This window comes from Ciconia boyciana, chromosome 5 (assembly GCF_034638445.1).
Source record: "Ciconia boyciana chromosome 5, ASM3463844v1, whole genome shotgun sequence".
Classification (NCBI taxonomy): domain Eukaryota; kingdom Metazoa; phylum Chordata; class Aves; order Ciconiiformes; family Ciconiidae; genus Ciconia; species Ciconia boyciana.
This window is the reverse complement of record NC_132938.1, coordinates 79,284,131-79,300,380: the sequence shown is the minus strand read 5'-3', so window position 1 is coordinate 79,300,380 and position 16,250 is coordinate 79,284,131. Positions and strand designations below refer to the sequence as shown.

General features: G+C 37.6%; 1 long non-coding RNA gene across 9 annotated transcripts in view; it reads left to right on the top strand.

Moving 5' to 3' along the window:
• Positions 1 to 16,250, top strand: part of LOC140651735 (uncharacterized) — a 105,748-nt gene that overhangs the window by 10,765 nt on the left and 78,733 nt on the right. For 4 of the 9 annotated variants that reach the window (XR_012042490.1, XR_012042492.1, XR_012042487.1 and 1 more), the window contains exon 2: positions 13,651 to 14,916. This is a non-coding gene — a long non-coding RNA (uncharacterized lncRNA). Of the gene's footprint in view, positions 1 to 3,340; positions 3,442 to 7,556; positions 7,593 to 9,183; positions 9,243 to 13,650; positions 14,917 to 16,250 lie in introns of those variants that run through there. The other 5 variants (XR_012042491.1, XR_012042489.1, XR_012042494.1 and 2 more) reach the window with 5 other exon arrangements.

Below are 16,250 nucleotides of genomic sequence, written 5' to 3'. Positions count from 1 at the left end.
CAAAACTCCTCTAATGTGTATAATAAGCAATAGCAGGGAAGGCTGAATTTTATGTAGACTGTAATGAAGAGATCCTAAGTCTCAACACTGAAAAAGACAAACAGAAAACTATCTGCTGGTCAATATTAAAAAAGATTGAATGTTTGGTCCACATAAACATTCACAAATCTATTCTAGTCTTCCATCATTTGCAGGGACCATTCACCTTTACTGGTTGCAAGTTTATTGCTGTTTTATCACGAGGATTAGCATAGTCATGCATCTAGCCCTAAAATTTATGAATAATAGCAGAAAGCTTATTTGCAACTGACAACAGGCATTTTGAGCTAAGACTGTAGAATATGAAGAGTGCACGGTGATTGATCAGATTTATACATAATACAGCAATGCCTACCTCAAAACCAGCTGATGGGTGAAGTGAAGGATTGTAATAGAGTACTTCATGGTGTGCCACACTGGGATCACAGATACAGTAATTCCAATGTTATTCTTTGTGCAGAAATTCATAAAGTAGTTACTGCTAGAGTATAGATCAAAGTCCATGTGAAATTACATCTGATCAAATAAAAGAAGCGTATGATTCTATGTTTCATGCTTTAGGGGTTTTATCTTATTACATGCATTTCTCATAACCTATCGGGGACAGTATCAGTCCTGTCCAGGTTTTGAGAACCGCTCTGTTTCTCCCCTTGTAAAGGAGAAGAGTGAAAAATATGGTCTTTGGTCTTCATATTGCAATTCTTATATTAACATCCTCAATAATTTTATGGCAAGAGTTTTTAAGGAGTCACTTGAGATACCATATACTATTTGCTCTTTAGTCAAATATTCTGCCTTTACTGGTAAAGGGATACCCTGATGTTGTTTTACTGATCTTCTTCCTTGCATTTGGTTAGGTGGTTAACCTATGTACTTTGTGGTTGAACATCTGGGGCAGCATTTACGATGAGAAAGCCATAAATTTTACTTTTTATTAGCTGCCCCTGTTACAAACAGATTCTCATCTGAAGATCTAACCTGCCTAGGTCAGAGACACATAAATATTTTGGCAAGATTTGCTATCTCACATTACTCCCAGTTTTCAATCCCCCTCCTCTCCCCTCCAAATATTTGAGCCATTCCAAACTTCCGTCCTCTTTTATTGTATGGTTCCCACTGGGCCCCACTGTAATGTGCTTACAGGGCATGGACTTACCCTCTCCATTTTTTTCTGTTAGTATCTGCCATGCTATGTGGAACAGAACTTACTACGTAAGGTACTGTGTTACCACAAACTCCTAAACTATACACCAAAGAATACATTTTGGTTGCTTAATGAAGAATGCAAATTTGGCATCACAAATATTGATCATTCAGTCAGGCCTAGCTCCCTGCCAGCCCTGAAGAGTATGGCATAATACTTTATGCAAGCAATTCTTCCACTGAGTTAGAAAATACAACAGACTTTTTATGGAAACACAAATCAATGTTTATCATGTTTCAGATTAACATGGGTAAGAACTCTGAATTCGTAAGCCAATAAAATTGCAAAAGAAATCAGTGTCTTACACTAAGGACTGCTTCACTGGCAGCCCACACTGCTTGCTTGCTTTCAAGATTGAGTAACTTTTCTTCAGCCAACAACTCCCATGTTTCTCATAGCCATTCTCATTAATCTACTCTAACAGGAGCCAAAACAAACACCTTTACTCCCTAAGAGGTATTGGACCAATATGTCCCATCTGGCCTTTTTCTTCACACAGAATTCCCAAGGTAGTATCATGCTAAACCTGATTATAGGATGGAAGTATCATTCTTTCTAAGTACACATCAGTACCAGAAATGTGCCCTCCTTCTTCCATTATCTTACTGTATACATTGTGATAACATTGTTTTCAAATTTTAAATGTCTATATCATATTTTAAAAATGTGGTTTTTATCTAGTCTAAGTAGTAGACAGTGTCCTGAAAATTTATTGGAGGCCCGTAATTTACTTCATACCTGGCTGAGATTACCAGATGGTTCAAAGTGAAAGTTAAAAATATGAATAGAGAATCCTAATGTTTCCATGGGTGTTTCTAGTGAAGCTATGTAACATGAAGTGCACAATCAAAAAAGATCTCTTATGTCAAAAGTAGTACATTAGTAGTCCCATGTGCATTAATTCAGAGAAGAAGAATGTCTGAAATGTATTGTATCACTGCAGTCCAGCCTGAGAATCATTTCATTAATGAAAAAGGAATCACAATTTTCTCAACTCCGTAATCCACTGAGGGTAATACTGGAAGTGTAAGTTGCACGCTCCAGCAAAAAGGCCATTTTGTTGTCATGGCCAGGTGAAAAACGAAGATTGAAAAGCTATGTGAAAAACTGGAGTCCAAGTTCTGATCTGTTGTGGCTAGGTATGGAGCCATTGACTCTAGTCCAGGACTTACTAGTTTACATTGACCGAGGAGCTGAGTCTACATGGGGCTCCAGAAAGTGTTTTCAGACAGTGTGACACAGAGAAGCTATGAAAATCATGAGAGACACAACGACCTGGTTTAAGAGGTGGTGTCTCTCCATGTGTTACACAGACCCATTGGGGAAGCGGCTTGAGCCACTGCTTTTTGGTTTAAGTCGGTAGGGTTAGTGGAAGAGCATTGTTCTTCCTCTTTGGATTTCATTTGTCTCTCTCCAGTACAGCTCAAATCCTTTGACTCTCTGGCCGTGGTGCAATCTCCAGCTATTTGTATGGCTGTGTGGGGATGTCTGAAGTGCATGAGGGCACAGACAAAAGGGCAATTTAGAAAGCTGACGTATATGAACTGATTTCCTGTGAATTAACTTTTTCCTTGAGTTTTTTGCTGTTTATTGCTTTTCTGATTTTATTCAGTTGTTCTGAATTACACTTCAAGCATTCTTTTACAGAATTTGGGTTTGATATGGTTTTGTATCTGCTAATTCAACATAAATTAATGGATGCTTCACAAGAGAAACACTGTAACTTTGTTCTTTTGGCACTAATTAGGTTTAGATAGCGTGTATCATACAGTCACGTGTAGCTTCCAACCATCTGAGATGCTTACATGTCCGATCTTTTGTGACTGCATTGGCTTTTGCCAAGTTGCATCCACTAACACCGGGACTGAATTTGTCCTATACTGATGTTTATGGATTTGGAAGCTTCCAGCCAAACAGTTGGATATGATACTTGGAACCAAATTTGGAACGGTTATGGGCATGATTGGGTTAGAGGTAATAATTTTGCATCTCTGAACTGTAGTTTTACCTAGGGCCTATAGAGAAAATGCAGGTAATTCAGAGTTCAAAATTTCTGTTGAAACTGAAGCTTGAGATATTTCTCTACCTTTGTTATAGGACTCAATATTAAGAACATCGTGGCATGTGTCCTCCAGCATGGCTGACCTCTCCACATTGGTGCACATTCTCCATGGGGCAGTGAGCTGACATTCTGACAGGTTAGAAATGGTTCATTCTAGTCTGGCTATGTCTTCAGGGGCACTTTTAAAAAAAAGAGCTTGATCCTTAACAGTTTTAGTTGAAGTCTTTTGGAAGTTTCACAGTGAACTTCCCTTCCCCCAGAACTGTTTTGGTCATGTGTGGTCATGTGCTAGTTGGGACCATCTTTCAGGATCTTAAGGAGAGCCCACAGGCCACTGCAATAGTATTATTTTCACCTTTCCTCTATACAGCATTCTTAGTGACAGTCTAAGCACTTGATATTTTCTTCTTCTTCTCAAAAACCAGAATCTGTTCAGTGCTTTCTCCAGAGAAGAATGTCTAGAGGTGTGGTAACAGTTGCAGGTGATACATTTTAAGTACATAAGCTTGAGGATTTTGATAGATTTGATATTATTAGGTTTGAGGATATTGCATCTTGCTTTGTGTTGTTTTGAAAGACACTATGAGCTCACATTTCTTTATTAACATTATCATCATCTGAGGCAGAATTTATGATTGCCACATTTTGTCCAAATGCTGCTTTTAAATTTTATTTCAGTTTCTTTTTGTATAAACTCATTAAGTGACACATTGTTGGTCTGTTAGTCTAACCTACACCTTTGTACACTTATAAATCCAGCCCTAGGGAATATGGTCATTATTGTATTCCCCTTTGATCTGGTTTAGGTATGATAAACTAGAAGAGCACAGCCCAGTAGAAGAGGACACCTTGCTTTCTTCTGTGGTCTGTCAGGATCTTCATTCTGGTGATTTCCACTCCAGAGCATAGACAGATTATGTCCTCCATCTGTTCATAGTGATTACTAGATGGTACAGTGCTAGCTCTCTGGCTGATTGTCTAAGTCTTACATGCATTTTATAGGATATAGTCTATAAACTCCAAACACAGCACCAATCAATATGAATTTTCTTTCCTTTTCCCTGTATTCCCATTGATATCAAGAGCCTAAGTAGTACATGTGGAACTTGTTCTCCCATTTCCCAGCAATTAGAAATATTGCCAGTACAGCTTGAAAGACTAACAAAAATAAGCAGATTTTGAGTCAGGCTATCTTTGAGTTTCAATTTGATTTTAGTCCATATAAAGTGAGAATAGTATTCAGTGGAGTTACTATGATATAAAAAGATGTGAGATCAGGAATCATTGGTCATTCAACCAATCGTGATATGTGTACATAGGCACTATTTAAAAATCATTTATTTATTCTTTCCTGTAAAACACTTTAATAACAAACTTCTATGAAGAGACGTTTGTGCCTTATGAGTTATGTCCAATGATTTCCACAGGTAGATGCTTAGCTGTTTCTTTTCTGCTGCTTGGAGATTTGGAGTGTATTAACTTTATGAACTTCATGGAAAAATTATTGCTTTTTAGAGGGATTATTCAATTACCCACTTCAGGCAAAATGCAATAAATCTTATGTTACGCTAAAGCCAAGCATTAATCAGCAGACCTTGCGAGCATGACAACTCTGTTCTTCTGAATGTCCAGCAGGCTTAAGACAATATTCCTTGTCTTCATTTCATTGCTCAGAGGTACAGGTGATCAATTCTTATTATTCTGCAGCATTTTTTACTTACTAACCTCTGTCTTCATCTTCTGAATTTGCTGTAACCCCTAGTTGTCCTTATGCATTTTGATTGTAGTTTGAATTCTGTTCCCCTTTTAAGCGAGTTCTGTATAAACATACAGACAGAGGCGAAATATTACCTATTTTCCCCTTAACTCTTATACTTTGAAAATGTTTAGGAGCCATTTTCAATATTTCTAAAAAATATTTTTAGTACAAATGTTGTTCTCTGAATACTCTGTTTTCTCTAGTGGCAAAAATTTATGAAACTCAACTCTGGTACTTTTCAGTAACCATAAAAATGAGGTAAAAAGCTGCCATTTGTTAAGTTTTTACTTAGAAACATTTCAACTTAAATGTTAATCACAAAATACAGTTCCTTATCATTTATGGTTTGCTTGTTAATGCATGGAGAACGTATTCTGTCTAGAAAGGAAGAATGAAATATTTAGAAAGGCAAGAATAAGAAAACTTTCTAAACTAAGCCTTCATGTGAGATTTTTTTCACATTCATATTTTCATGGATTTTGCACAGCTAAGAACATTCCTTGCAGTTACACTGAAATGGCTTGTTCCCCCTCAGCGTCTGTGTGGTGAAGAATTGCTTGCAAAGTCAGTGCAAGCAACTTTTTGTTTATTTGTACTGGTTATCTTACAGACTGGAAAGATCCTATTACATTATATCATTGCGCTCTGATGAATGTCAACAGTAATGAGAAGCTAAGAAAATATTTTTCAAGGATGTAAGGGAAAGCCTTCTTGGTGATGAGAAAATAGAAATATTTGCGCTGCAAGAAGAAATTAGGGCGTATTTCCTTGATTAATATATCTTTTCTTGGTCTTGTAGTCCAGGCACTTTTATTCACTTCTCAGTAGATGGTGCCAGAGTCAAAGTAACCTCTCTTCACTCCCTGAAAGACTATTTTTATGTTTGCCAGTGGTGTTAAAATCTAATTTCAAAATACTGTAAAAATGCTGTTAGTGGATATAGATATGCAAGAAAGAGTTTTTGTGTCAGAAAGCTCTTTTGGTGAATTTCAAGATACTTGGTTTCATGTTTAAACCCTTGATAGAAGCTAAGCTTAGAAAACAAAGAGCTGGTGTGTCGCAATTTAGGAATAAGCTGGTACTTCACCTAATAACTCCAGATTTTGCATGGGAAAGCAGTGCTGCTGGAAACAGAAGGAAATAAAAATTTAAAAAAATGAAACTGATTGCAAAACAAAACATCACACAGAGATAACACTCCTAAAGCCTCCTTAGCTTTGAGCATCTCACAGCATTCTTGTGGCAACTAGTAATATTTATTATTTCTAACATTCATGCATCTTGCTCCTGGTTTGTTGAAACATTTCTCTGCCTTGGAAGAGGAAAGACAGATTAGCAGCTCTGTTTATTGAGGTAAAGATTGAAATTCCCCTAATTAGCAAAAAAAGCTGAGGTCTTTATATTTGATGTTTACATTTTACTCAACAACATGGTAGCTATTAAACTTGCAAAACAATGGAGTATTTTATTTCCCGATTCATAAAAATATGTGAGATTTGGAATGATGCTTTTTGAAAATAGTATGTGAGGGTTAAAAAGAATAGGAAAGATAGACATTTCAGTTTAAGAAAACAAGAGATTTGAGAACAGGAACATAACACACTTTAGAGGCTTAAGGTAAGAATTGAGAACAATGAATAGCATTAGTCAAAGTCATGTCCCCCAAGTATTGCTGTGGATTTCCAAAATAAATTCTTCAACTAATTTGGTAATTTTTTTAATTTAAGGGGAAAAAAACCAAAAAATAAAAAATATGTTTTTGTCAGGTATCCCACAATATAAGATGTAGGAAACATTTACACATGTCATTTCTTTATCTAAGTTTATCCCCCAGTCTTCTCAACAGATGCTGGTCCCTGTGGGTTCTGGAGCTGCCCAGATCTGTCTCGGGGCAGATCTTTTAAACTCACCTGCTAGCTTGCTTCTGGCTTTGCTTGGCTTTTGGGACATCTGGGGTCCTTAGGATGAGGCCTCCAGTTGAGAGCCCCTGAAATGGCATCCCTAAGGCTGGAGCCAGGCTCAGTTCCTCTGGAAGAAATAAATACCGACCTGTGAGAAATTTCACTTTCAGGGAAAATGAGTAATCTCTCAGAGATACCCTCTGGCATAGTTTCTAACCAGCTCTCATTGGAAACATTCCTACAAATATAGTCTACTATTCTGAACATCCTGCTCTTCATCCATGTGTTGTCTTTGCTTCTGGTCTGATTTTGGAATTTATTTTGATATTTATTTGCTTCTGTCCCTAGACAACATACAGCTCGGCATTCCAGCTCACTCTGTGTTAGAGTGAAGATCCCAACCAGAATGCGGGTCTGGATGCAGCAGTACAAATACTACAGTTCTCATTGAGCTTGTCTTGCTGCCATTGCATCTGGATGATGATCATCCACTTGCTTTGGTAAACGCAAGTTTCGATTTGTTTGATTCTGTTTGATAGCTACATTAAGGCAAAAGGATTTTTTAAACTATAAAACCAATTGAGGGAAGATCAAATAGCTACCTAGGCTTTTTTTCTACATGAGAAGGTCAGTACTTCTTTCGTGGAGGAGTGTAAAAGTTTTTAGCACTCATTTGCCTGCCAGGCTCTTCTCAGAGGGAGAGAATACAGTGTGCTGGCTAGGTCAACGTGGCTTCAACATGTTGGCTTTCTGCCGTGCTTGTGATTACTGAGTGTTTATTTGTATAACCTTGGTTTGTATCTGTAAGGCTGCAAACTTCTGCTTTCCAATATTTGAGCTGAGTTAATGTAAGGCAGGACAAGCAGACGAAGACCTTCAAACTTGCTACAGTCCTGTTCACCCATCCTGACAGCACAGCTGTGCTAGCAAGTGTTCTTTCAGTGTAGTAGCCACAAGTCCAGTGATGTTTGCTCTACAGCCTCATCTGTCATCTCTGTGGTAAAGATCATTTCAGAGACTCCAAAATGTTGCCATATTCTGGTGCTACAGACTGCCTTCAGGATGGGATAAACGGATTTATGGATTGCTGACTACGGTCCAATTTTTATCTAGAACAGGCGACATTCTTTTGTTACCCACTTTGAAATACAATAAAGTGACTGGCCTAGTTTATTATACATTGTGATTGAAATTTCAGTCTGGGAATTGACTAACAAAATGGGTGACTCAGGTGGTATTCTGACAGTAGTTAACTATGTCAACCATCTTCAGCATAACTTGGGTTGTCTAGAAGACCTTATCACATACTAACTTGAATATGGTCTAGATTTGGCCACAATTGTATGTTCTGTGTATCTGACTCCCACTAAAAGGATTATTCAAATAGCCAGTCAGGAGGCTTCCTCCTGACTTCACAGCTGTTTAATCAAGCGAATTGAAGCTGTATGCATTACTGCATATAGTCCCTGAATGTCCAAGTAAGGACTTAGAGAGGTGTATACAACTACCCAAGTTTTTTGGTACCTTTCTAGACAGACACTAACACACTAAGACAATTCATGCATCCCTCCAGGCATGTATGTAGCTGCCTAGAAAAAGTTAATACTTTTAAAGTTTGGCCACAGTTACATAAGATGACTTACTTGGTGACAGGTAGAAACAGCTTTGTCCAATAAAACACTGATTTTGACTGATTACAGCAGCACATTTTTAAACCTTCCTGCACTTTGTGTGAAAAATAGAAAGTATCCTTTAATAATAATAATGACTTTTTATGTACAGCTTCCTACCCTTAAATAACTCTGTACTTTGCAAACAGAAATAGTAACATGGGGAGGAAAGTGATTAATCCAAGACTGTTCATCCGCTAAGCAGCGGTTCCTGGACTAGAACTCCCTCTCCCAAATCCCCTTGAGTTACCCACAAAGCAGTTTAGAGTCACTGCTCTAGCCATAACCAGGTAGATTTATAAGAATTTATAAATAGAATACCCATACGCTAATGGATATGAACCCAGCAGACCATTTCCCTGTCTGAAAGGATTTGGATACAGCACTCTGTGTGATTTCTTCACATCTCTGCATTCAAGCTGCTCTTCCATTCTTTGCAGAACATTCATAGGGAAGGAAGAACAATGCCTCCTGCATGCATGTAAAGCATTGCACAAAGTAATACCAAGATAATTTAAAAAATCATACAAATATTTCTTTACTGGCAGGCTCCAGAGTCAATGACAGTCCAATTTATACTGGAAAGGAAATCCCTCCACACGACACTGTAAGTTGCAATAATGAAGTAATATGGCTACTCAAGCATATTGAGTTCAGTGACGGATTAGCATAGTCAGTTCCTGAGAGCCCAGAAAAGCCTCTAACTAGAAAGGACCACCCAGCTCACTGGCTGCAGTCTCTCCAATCACAGGCAACCACTCAGGAGCTGAGATATTTCTAACATCCTCAAACAAAATTTAAACTGTAGTGAAAGGTCAACAGCCAAACCTATAATATCTCAGAGGCCTAGCAGGAAACAGAACAGCACAGATGATTGTACATTTCATCTTTTGCTGTGGCGTGTGACTGGGTATTTTCTTCAAGGTTTTGTGGATAAAATTGGTTGGGCTAGATAAAGAGCCATAATCACCTAAAACCGCTTTCGTCTCCGCAGCTTGGAACCTTTGTGGCTGCAATACTCTAATGGAAAATATTTGAGGACTGGTTAAATTTGTGGCTATTGTAAGTGAAGATAAAAGAAGTATTTAATAATATGTTCCCTCTGTTGTCCAGCACATTGCTGCCTGCATGAAAGCATGTGGAGTCCTCTCTGTAGACAGTGGAGGTAACTCAGTGCAATGGGATGGGAAAGAGGGTGTCACTGGTTATAATTCAATTGTCACAGAATGCCTGAGGTTATTCTAGCAGACAGTGTGTACAGCTTCAAGATCTGAAAGGGCTTTTGGTGATTTGAAACATGCAGTTGCTAAATGCTGGATTTGATTTGTTTGTTGGAAGCTCAGAATAAAGAGGAAAACTTTAAAAGGGGTGTTAATTCCTTAGCCAGGGACAGTTGCCATCTCACCAGAGGCACATGTGTGTAGGATTAGCTCCTCTCCTAGGCTCTTGAAGCTGATCTCTAATATAAATGAAAAATTTTGAAACAAGCAAGATCTGTGCTGACCTCCCATCTGAGGGGTAAGACTGGGCAGTGACGATGTGGGTGGTAGAGTGGAAGTTTCCATGAAGTATGGGTGGGAGCTTCTCTAATAATTTACATTTATACCGGTTCCAGTTGGAGAAGGTTGGCTCACTGGCAAGGTCAACGCCCAATGCATGACTTGTTCCTGCTTGTTTGTTTATGTAACATTGTTTTGGGTACCTAAAAATAACAGCCCTTCTTAATACAGTGTGCCTTCAAGTAGAACTGATATGAAGCAGACTGGGATGAAAGTGTGCAAGGTGCTAATGTTACTGTCGGTGTCACTGCCATGTTCATTCACTTGGCAGCAGTAGCTGGGTTGGGAGATACGGAACCAATATTTAAGGCAGTGTCAGAGGTGGCCATGCAGCACATGCTCATCAGGACATGTACACAGCTCAGTGGAACCATCCTCTAGGAAGCAATGAGAACAGGTTCGCAGTGCTGACAAATGGATGAAAAAGAAGTTGTGGTTTCATGAGTGTACATTGCTACTTCAAAACCCAACATTCTTTAGCTATCAGTATGGAATCTTACTGGTGGAGCACTGCTTTGAAAGATGCAATCTGCAGATGTTCAATGTGGGCTCAATTTTCTGCACATCATAATAAAGTTATAGATGAAATATCTCCTTTTGTTATTATCCATGATGAAAATGAAAACAAATCTTTAATCCTTATATAAGATTTTTTTTTTAAAAAAAGGTTGTTTTCCTTCATCTGATTCAGGCTTTTGTCTCCTTAAGTATACATATGGGCATGGTCAAACTTACTCTGACTAACTTTGAACCTATTTGAATATTACAAGTGTGAAATTGTGACTACACGTGTTATATTAACACTTTGCATAGGAGACTTGTGTGTATGTGAGAGAAAAATCAGATGCATATATGAGGTGAAAATGGAACCAGTTGAAAAAGATTGGAAAGAAATGAGGGAGGCAAAATAACAAAATAATATTCTATGTGTATGTAGTGAAATACATAATATAAATTTAGTTATCTAGACCATCTTCTTCTAGTCCAGCATTTGCGAATACATCACAAAATAGCTCAAAAAATCTATTTAAAAAAATAACTGAATTACTCTCTTCGTAGAAATACTGCAGTGAAGGCTTTTAATATAGAGGCAGCAAAATGATGGTGAACTTGAGCTAGACTGAGCAACTTACAAATCAGACCGTATGACTATCAAAACTGCGCAAAGGTCACAAGATTTTCCCATTTTTGTTGCAATAGAAACGAAAACTTCCTATGTAAACCAAGAAAAAGTTAACTGAATTTCACTAAATTTTGAAGAATAGATTCTATCTATCTCCTTTCGTCCATCTATTTAAACATACATGCAGAAGTGATATATGTAGGAAGAAATATTTCAAATACTAGATGACCTCTTTTTTGGGTTGTGGGATACTTTCATACTTTTAATTTTGAAGGTCATGTCTGTCTGGTGTTTTTTTACAGTTATTAAACTCAATGCCTCTGAGAAAGGCTCCTACATACTCTTACAAACCCACATTTCCCACAATTTTTGCAACTTGGCTTTTGAATGGATTTTGCTGGTTCTGGTACTATACGCATTTTGAAATGCATATAGTATCCAGAATCTACTGAAGTCAATTGCTCTTTCCTTTCTGCTCCTAAAAAGTTTTTTGAATATTAGCCTTGAGCATGGCTTTAGCTACATTTTCATTGCAGCATTGCTGAGTACATGCTTTGAGTGTTCCCCCACAACATAGTTGCACTTGTGTTTTGCAAGCTGCCATGGAGCAAGGCTTTTGGTAGCCCTCAACACCACCATTGCTTCATAAGACATCAGACTGTTAAAGGAAAAAAGAGAAAATCAGTTAATGTCTACAGATGGGAAAAAATAAGACTACAAAAATCAGTACTTTGAGTCTAATATTTTCCTGTGCATAAACAAAAATCATTGGGAAACATGCAAACAAATGGCTTGTTTATTTTTTAATTTCTGAAGGTGAGGTGATCTCATGGGGTTTTTTTTTTCAAGGCTGTTAAGTAGCCATCTGCTTAATGATAGGTTGATCAATACTGCTCACAGGGAGTGTGAACATCTTGAAAATCAGTCCTGAAATTTGCTTCAAATTGAGCAAACTGAAATGAAGACTCATTTTGAAAAATGCTTGTCATTTTAGGCTAGCTTGTGAAGTTTAAAGGCACTACAGCACTGAAAACCATGAAGATATCCACACTTGCCAAAAACATTTCAGCAGTGAGGCGGGCGTAGCTGTGCCCCTAGCAGAGAGATGGACGTTTCTAAGAAGCACGCACTGCCCCTTTACGTGTATTTATTGAGAGGGAAACACCCAGCAGCCATCAGGCATAGACAAGGATGGCCCTTGGTCATCTCACTTGCTTAGGGCATGGTTCTAAGCCTTAGACAGGTCCGAGGTAGCCTCCTGCAGACCCTACTGCAACCAAACAAAACTATTTTTAGCATAGCTACCACATTTTGCTGAAAAGTCCTGGCATTTTTAAGCTTTCCAAATAGGAAATTTTAAGGAAGAGGGAGGACATGCAGAGAAAGGGCTTCCAGGCAGAAGACAGGGATGTGAATAAAAATGTTTTCATTTTTTCCTTCTCTCTGAAATCTAGCATGAAGCGAGGGCAGTGATTGTGATAATAAAGGCAAATGATAAGTGAAAGAAGGGGCACTTCAACATAATCTAGATAACAGGAAAATTTTAAATGGACAATTTAACATGAGGGTCTGCATGGAATTATTTTTCATTAAACAATCAAAGCTTGTGATAATGCAAATGAAATCCATTTTTAGCTGCAGGAAATTTTGAGAATTTCAGAGGAATAAAAAATATGAGAATAATAATATCATGATGGTAATTCACAGTAATTATAGAAAAGCATAATTGCACAACACAAGCACTAATCAAAGCTCGGAAGAGTACTTTGGCAATCATTAGGTTTTCAGAGCTATTAGCATTTACCTTTGTCATTGGGCACCACACAACAAGCATTATTAATTTCATGTCAATCTGGAGCATAATTTCCCTGATCAAATATCAGTTCATAATAACTAACCACAAAGATTAGCTTATCTGATATTGATTTTTGTGAATTTTAGAACGAAAGCTTTACTGGTGATTGCTTTGGAAGTAGCAATGTTGTCCTTGAACTTAGGTTATTTCTCAAGGTTTGTGGGCTATCCTATCTGTGTACAAATTCCATCAATTTTTTTTGCATCTGCTGGCTAAAAAAGCTTCAGAGCATTGTCCATGCTTTCCCTCTTGATATCTTATTGGTGTAATTTTCTGAGCTTCATACATCTGTGAGTGTGTTAATAGTCAAAGTATTTTTGAACTATGCACATATTTTGTGCTGCTGTGGTACGTACATAACTCATCATTTGTGCTCACTGTAACTTCTGATCTGATGTACAGCTAGTCCTAAATTATTCTATGTACAGAATTTGTGTCATTTGCTCTTTTTCTTTTTTTTTTTTTTCCCACTGACCAGCTATGCTTTTGCTCAAACCTGCCCTGACTGCCTAGTATGAGGAAAAGAACATTTCACAGTTCATACCATACAGGGATGGAGGTGAAGGGAACATGTGAGCGAATCAAAGTTGAATTTAAGAAAGAAGAATATGGAGCTGGAAAACTCACAATGTGCTTATGGATCAGTCATTAGGAGAGGAGCTGGTTTTCAAGAAAACTGAAGAGATAAATAAAAGCACAAGTAAACAGTTGAAACCAAGAACAAGTAGTTTGAAACTGTGGTTTGGAGAATATTTAACTGGATATCCTGTAGTGAATAAAATTATGAACAAGGTTTTTTTCCCAGGTGAAGAATTTAAATCGTGAAAGTAACTAAAGCACAAACAACTAAAGCATAGTATTTTATGCTAGTATTTATATATAAGTATTTGGGCTATGTATAATGTTCTCTTACAGTCGGTAAAAGAAAAGCTGTATTTTGTGCAATAGAAAAAACAAACAAAACCAGGTCCCTAAACATGAAATGTGACTCTCTGGGCCTTCTTGGTGGTTTTTATAACCCTCTTTATGCATTAATTTTTTTTTTTTAAATTAAATCTGTTCTCTTACTGACATTTACAGACTTTAGAAAATTCTACAGCATATGTATAGCTTTTAAAGGGAAGGGTTGTCTATAGAAGACATTGGCTGGTAAGTAAAAATTGATTTCAATTTGTTGTTCAATAAAGCAAGATACAACTTATCAACATGCAGGTGGGGTCATTTCCCAGTGTCAGAAATAGTAAGTATTGAATATCTTTTCCTTTTCTCAACTGTCTCACTGTCACAGTGCTTTTCTCTGGCTTGTGGCAGGATTGTTTTTCTGTTAGCAACTTATTTTTTAACACACCATTCTGACACCTTGACAGTTCATGTGCTAAATCAAACTTTACAATTACTGGCAGGCAGTTATTAGATGTATTGCACTTAATTAACTTTGCACCTAATTACAAGCAGTGCTGGCCGATTACAAAGGGCATAAATATATTAGTGCCCTAGCTGTCACATCATGAAAATGGCTGTTTGAACAAGTCAAGCAAAAGCAATTACCGCATTGTGTGCATGGTGAATTGTAGCAGAGTGCAGAAAGAGGAATGAACTGTTTTACTGTTTGTAGGAATTTAATTTTGCATTTTGCATTTCAGGTGACCCAGATGAGCAAAGAGTATGATAAAAGATTTCCTTTCATTTGTATAAACACTTCAGGAGTGCTTCATGTGTGTGAAGGGAAAACAAAAGTTGCATGGTAAGAGCTGACTTAGGTTTTGTTAGATACACACGCTGTGTATCTGTAGATGATAAAGTATGAGGATTCCAGCACTAAGGAAGAAAAGCGGTCTAACATGAGATATATTCTACAGATCATAAGCAAAACTTGTGATTCAGAATGACACTGTGCAACTGTTACTTATACAGGAGTTGCCAAAATGAGAAGGAAAGCAGAATTTGGTCTCATCTGTAGAGGGATATGTTGTAAAGAACAAATGTTAGCACTCAGCTGGCGTTCTGTGGAAATCTGTCTTGCGTTAGCACAGGAAGAAAACATCTCTGTTGGAAAAGTAAGCAAGACATTCAGAGCAATTTTTAAAATTTCGTAAGTGGCTTTGTAAACAGAGTCTATATGAGAGATGTTTTCTTCTGTATCAAGTATCTGTTCTAACCACCACATGCTCTCTTTTGCGTAGGAAAATATAGCATGTTACAGGTGGCTTAATTAATTGTTGTTGTGCATATAGCCATACAGGGATGTTGTCTTCATTTTACAAGAATCCTGGCTAAGGAGAAAAACTGAGAACTGTTATATATCATAATTGTTTTCATTGCTTAAAGATTTCCTTTTTCTGCTTAGCAGCAGAGTAGCCCCTTAATTAGCAATGTTTTGCAACACAACTAAACAATGTTTGTTTTCTTTTTCAACAAAACTTAGTCCCACAGTTAATTATTCAGCAATGCATAGACAAACCAACTTAAGCCCAGTCACAGGAATTTCATGGTCAACAGACCATTTGCTTTGTACAAGATATTTAATGCATTGTACAAAACAGTACTGAGGTCACAGGAACCAATTTCATATATATTGGCCAAAAAAGGTCACTAGAACTTGACTTTGCTTGAGGCAAATGGAAAGAAACAGAGGGAGTCACAATGTGGTGCTAAATTGGTGGCTGTAGGGCTTGTATGCTGTTGTTATTTACAAGCTCTGAATAAAGAGAACTGTGAGGATGTACGTAAACCTTTCCCAGCCCAGAACAGCCATTCATTGTTATTCACTTCTAAATAGGCTGCCTGTGTTGTTTCTGATAACTCATGGAAAAAGTAGGTGGCCTTTGGATGCCTTTGCAATCATGCTTGCATGAAAAAGTCAGTTGACTCATTTGTGTGCAACAGCATAAAGTAGCAAAGTGGGGAGGTAATGTGTTTTCAAATACAACATTACATCACTGCTGAAAACATTGCTCAATGTATTAAGACCTTGGATGGTCAGCAGTTTTTACCCTGTATAAAATTAGAGACATTGCTGTAGAAAAATAAACCTGTGCAGGAAAGTGTCCTGATGGAATGATCTGGGGGAAACAAGCA